At 40.9% G+C, this 5,816-nt stretch overlaps 1 long non-coding RNA gene across 1 annotated transcript; it reads right to left on the bottom strand.

Annotated features, from left to right (window-relative positions):
- Positions 1 to 4,193: 4,193 nt before the first annotated feature.
- Positions 4,194 to 5,816, bottom strand: LOC123136631 (uncharacterized). The gene is made up of 2 exons (XR_006467159.1): positions 4,760 to 5,816; positions 4,194 to 4,678 (listed from the first exon to the last, which is right to left on the bottom strand). It is a non-coding gene; the product is annotated as an uncharacterized lncRNA (long non-coding RNA).

Genomic DNA, 5,816 nt, shown 5'->3' with positions numbered 1-5,816 from the left:
ATTAAACTTTTGTTTTGAATCTTATGGATCTGAATATTCATGCCACAATAAATAATATTACATGAATAAATATGTTAGGTAGCATTTGATACATCTCCATCGTATCTACTTTTCCAAACTCTTTTGCCTTGGTTTGGACTCTAATTTGTACGATTTGAATGGAACTAACCCGGACTGACACCGTTTTCAGCAGAATTGCCTTGGTGTTATTTTTATGCAGAAATAAAAGTTCTCAGAATGACCTGAAACTTTACAGAGAATATTTTTGGAATAAATAAAAAATATTGGCGGAAGAATCATCAGAGGGGATCCACCGGCTGTCCACAAGGGTGGAGGGCGCACCCCCCTAGGGCGTGCCCCCTGCCTTGTGAGTCCCCTAGACCTCCATCGTCCTCAACTCCAACTCCATATATATATATTCATTTTCGTGGAGAAAAAAATCAGAGAGAAGGATTCATTGTGTTTTACGATACAGAGCCGCCGCCACCTCATGTTCTTCATCGGGAGGGCAGATCTGGAGTCCGTTCGGGGCTCCGGAGAGGGGAAATCATCGCCATCATCATCACCAACCTTCCTCCATCACCAATTTCATGATGCTCACCGTCGTGCGCGAGTAATTCCATCGTAGGCTTGCTGGACGGTGATGGGTTGGATGAGATTTATCATGTAATCGAGTTAGTTTTGTTAGGGATTGATCCCTAGTATCCACTATATTCTGAGATTGATGTTGCTATGACTTTGCTATGCTTAATATTTGTCACTAGGGCCCGAGTGCCATGATTTCAGATTTGAACCTATTATGTTTTCATGAATATATTTGTGTTCTTGATCCTATCTTGCAAGTTGTACACACCTATTACAAGTTATGACCCGCATACCCCAAGGTGACAATAATTGGGATTCTTTTCGGTGATTGCCGTAGTTTGACGAGTTCATGTATTCACTAAGTGCTAATGCTTTGGTCCCGTTCTCTATTAAAAGGAGGCCTTAATATCCCTTAGTTTCCATTAGGACCCTGCTGCCACGGGAGGGTAGGACAAAAGATGTCATGCAAGTTCTTTTCCATAAGCATGTATGACTATATTCTGAATACATGCCTACATTATATTGATGAATTGGAGCTAGTTCTGTGTCACCCTAGGTTATAACTGTTGCATTGCCATCCAACATAATTATCCATCATTGATCCATTGCCTATGAGCTTTTCACATATTGATCTTTGCTATGTTACTTTGTCGTTGCCACTGTTACAATTGCTACAAACCTGCTACTGACATTTTTGCCACTGTTACTGTTACTTCCATACTACTTTGCTACTAAATACTTTGCTGCATATATTAAGTCTTTCAGGTGTGGTTGAATTGACAACTCAGCTGCTAATACTTGAGAATATTCTTTAGCTCCCCTTGTGTCGAATCAATAAATTAGGGTTGAATACTCTACCCTCGAAAACTGTTGCGATCCTCTATACTTGTGGTTTATCAGCATTCCACATCAAAAATTCTGTTTTTATCATTTACCTACTCGAGGACGAGCAGGAATTAAGCTTGGAGATGCTTGATACGTCCCCAACATATCTACAATTTTTGATTGTTCCACGCTATTATATTATCTGTTTTGGATATTTTATATGCATAATTATTTTTGGGGCTAACTTATGAACCCAGAGCCCAGTGCCAGTTTATGTTTTTTTCCTTGTTTTTGAGTTTTGCAGAAAAGGAATATCAAACGGAATAAAACTTTACAATGATTTTTCTTGGACCAGAAGACACACGTAGGACTTGGAGAGGAAGGCATAAGAGTCCCGAGGCAACCACAAGAGTCCAGGGCGCGCCCCAGGGGGGAGCCCCCTTCCTTATGGGTCCCATGGGAGTCCTCCAACCCTAATCTTTGGCCTATAGATTCAAAAATATTCCCAAATCACTAGAAGCGTCCACAAAAATACTTTTCCGCCGTAGTAACCTTCTGTACCCGTGAGATCCCATCTTGGGACCTTTTCCGACACCCTGCCAGAGGGGGATTCGATCACGGAGGGCTTCTACATCAACCATATTGCCCTTCCGATGAAGTGTGAGTAGTTTACCTTAGACCCACGGGTCCATAGCTAGTAGCTAGATGGCTTATTCTCTCTCTCTCTCTCTTTGATACTCAATACCATGTTCTCTTGATGTTCTTGAAGATCTATCCGATGTAATCTTATTTTGTGGTGTGGTTGTTGAAATCCGATGAATTGTGGATTTATGATCAGATTATCTATGAATGTTATTTGAATCTTCTCTAAATTCTTATATGCATGATTTGATATATTTGTATTTCTCTTCGAATGATCGGTTTGGTTTGGCCAACTAGATTGGTATTTCTTGCAATGGGAGAGGTGCTTAGTTTTGGGTTCAATCTTGTGGTGTCCTCACCCAGTGAGAAAGTAGGGGTAGCGAGGCACGTATTTGTATGGTTGTCATCAAGGGTAAAAAGATGGGGTTTTCATCATATTGCTTGAGTTTATCCCTCTACATCATGTCATCTTACTTAAGGTGTTACTCCGTTCTTATGGACTTACTACTCTAGATGCATGCTGGATAGCGATCGATGTGTGGAGTAATAGTAGTAGATGCAGAATCATTTCGGTCTATTTGACACGGACGTGATGCCTATATGCATAATCATTGCCTTGGATATCGTCATAACTTTGCACTTTTTTATCAATTGCTCGACAGTAATTTGTTCCACCACCGTATTATTTTCCGTCAAGAGAGAAGCCTCTAGTGATACCTATGGCCCCCGGGTCTATTTTCCATCATATATTTTGAAATCTATAAACCAAAAAACCCAAAAATACTCCGCTGCAATTTATTTACTTTTATTTTAGTTTACGTTTTAGTAATCTTTTATATCTATCTCTATCATATCTCATGTTTGCAAGTGACCGCGAAGGGATTGACAACCCCTTTATCGCGTTGGGTGCAAGTGTTTGATTGTTTGTGTAGGTGCATAGATTGGGGACTTGCTTGTATCTCCTACTGGATTGATACCTTGGTTCTTAACTGAGGGAAATACTTATCTCTACTTTGTTGCATCACCCTTTCCTCTTCAAGGAAAAACCAATGCAAGCTCAAGAAGTAGTAATGTGGAGATCGCCGGTGGGTTTGGTGGCTAGGGTTTAGGGGGTGGGAGGGGGTGGAGACGTCGTCTGTTTTACACGGAATTAGTCTTCTGTCACAATGACAAACTATGTGCATGGACTTCGGAGGAAAAACCCCCTATTTGGAAGCCAATTTGAAAGTGGCAATAATGAACTAGCTTCATGAACTATTCAGATACGTTTTGTGGATAGCTTGAATTTGAGTACTTGTGGAGTCAAAGCGGAGTTCGTATGAGGGAGATATGCCTGTTTTACTGAACACTGCGCAAAACAGATTCCAATCCGAATTCAGATACAAGATTGAGTCTAGAATCTAGATATATCAGAAATTCTCTCTCTCTCTCTCTCCAACTTTTTTTGCCTCTCTTTTGTTTATCTCTCAATTTTGTTAACCATTTTTCTCTTTTTTTGCCGTCTCTTTTTTTTTTCAAAACAAACCAGATAAGATGCAGATTGGAACAAGCGTAGATGTGAATGACCTCAAATATGATTATGATAATGAATGATGGGGAGCACGTCGTGGAAATTGATGGGTGGTGGTGGTCGATAGCGGAAGGGATGATGATGCAATGGTGATGTGACTAATGTCGACATAACTTGAAACTAAAGGAACCAGACACTAAGACAAGCAACTTGACACGATGATGCAACCGATAATTAACCTATGCAAGCACTGAAAAGAAAATTGCAAAGGCTCATACTGTCTTGGACAAAGGACGAGCATATCTAACTTTTATGGCTATTTCTTGGACAATAGGTAAGAAAATAAATCTAATCTATGGATAACTGGACAGTCTCATTGAGCAACCTAAAAACTAATAGCACTTGATATAGGCGAGGGTGTCCCAATCTTTTGATGAGATGATAACTATCGATTTGGTGGAGTCGACTTTGACGATCCGACTATAAATGTGCACGACATTGCGCCTTAGCAATCGCTAAACTAATATCCTGAGGTACTGACGATGCCTGAAGCACGATTAGTCTGACCACGAAGGTCTATAACTGCATGCAATTGAAGAAAAAACAAGAAAATGATAAAGCAATCTGAATATTGTGAATATATATGAAGTATTGATAAAAGTGGGGATCTGAAAGCGGTCTTGGTCTGGTCATTGGACACAAACAAAGTACATGAAGTTGCAATGACTAACTTTTAACTAAACAAATCACAAGGAAAAAACTAGGGGATTGATCTACTTATAGGTGGCTGCCAAGGGGTGCAATGACGTCCCAAGGCAGCCTAAAACTAACCCTAGGTCGTAGAAGGCCCATGGACCCAAGTGGAGGTGATGCAACACCTTTTGATTTGGATTCTGACTCGGATTCTGTAGCACTGTTTTGCCTCTATCTTCGTACTCAAAAGGAATTTGAAGGTGGATCAAATTGCGTTGGAAAGTACACGAAGTAAACTTTATAATAAAAAATAATCACCCAATTTGGAGTCCAGATGTAAAAGTTGTTGGCATTTTGAGTCAGGTTTGTTCGTGCAGTTTGAATTTGAGTCCCGAACATGGGGGGCTTGGTCTCTATTTTCTCCTGGGCCAAAAGTGACATGAGAGACTTATTGAATAACACCTAATCAATTCCTTTGACGAGAGAGGGCTTATTGAACAATACCTAATCATTTCATTTTACTTTGTCTTCACACGTGGTTTGTACTAGTGTTCAACAATTCTGCATTTAGACATGAAATAAAAGTAGGTGAAGTATTTTTGTTCTAGATAACATAAATAAATTATTGCATAATTTTTATAAGACATCACCTCACAAATATGTATGTACACAATATTTTTGGTCGTATCCAAGATAGTCATGTCCTCATCAACCGTAAATTTGCAGCACGACTTCATTCCTGTCCAGCTCAAAAAGGGCTACAAAACAAGATGCTAGAACTAGCGGTACACAATATTTTTGGTCGTATCCAAGATAGTCATGTCCTCATCAATCGTCTATTTGCAGCACGACTTCATTCCTGTCCAGCTCAAAAAGGGCTACAAAACAAGATGCTGGAACCAGCGGCCGCATTTGCTGGAACTGGCAACTAGGGATGTTGTGACCAGCGAGATGATTTGCTGGAACAAAGGTCACATTTGCTGGAATCGAGGACCACGTATGTTGGGATCGGTGAAATCAAAAGTTGGAACCATCATTGCCAAAAGCTACTATTGGGGAAACACAATGTTACACCCGGTTGTCGAAAGGGAATTATTGCGACTAGCAAAATCAATAGCTGGAACCAGCAACTGAAATGCTACTACTGAGGGAAAAGAAATTCCAGAACGGGCAAATAAAAAATTGGTGCTAGCGGATGAAATTTCTGTGATCGGTGAAATAAAAAGCTCGAACCGACAAATAAAAAGTTGCGACCGGCTATTTTAAAACAAAGCCATAGCAGAAGCACGGTTACCTTGCAAAAAATGGTGTTGCATCTGTAGGGGTGTCTGAGCGTCATCTCGAGCGTCATCTCCTCAAGCTCGCAGGGAAGGGCGCGGAGCAGCCAGGAGGTATGAGATCATGGCAGCGAGGCAAATGCTTGGAGAGGGGGAGTGAGCCACAACGGGGAGACGAATCCATGGCGTGGTGAAGCGGCCACAACCGGTGCAAGTGTGGATGGATAGAAGGAGACGTGTGGGATGTGTGGCTAAGAACAAAGCGCTGACCCAGTTGAGAAGAT

Source organism: Triticum aestivum, chromosome 6B (genome assembly GCF_018294505.1).
Source record: "Triticum aestivum cultivar Chinese Spring chromosome 6B, IWGSC CS RefSeq v2.1, whole genome shotgun sequence".
NCBI lineage: Eukaryota > Viridiplantae > Streptophyta > Magnoliopsida > Poales > Poaceae > Triticum > Triticum aestivum.
Note: the sequence above shows the minus strand (reverse complement) of the source record. Positions and strands in the feature narration are given on the sequence as shown.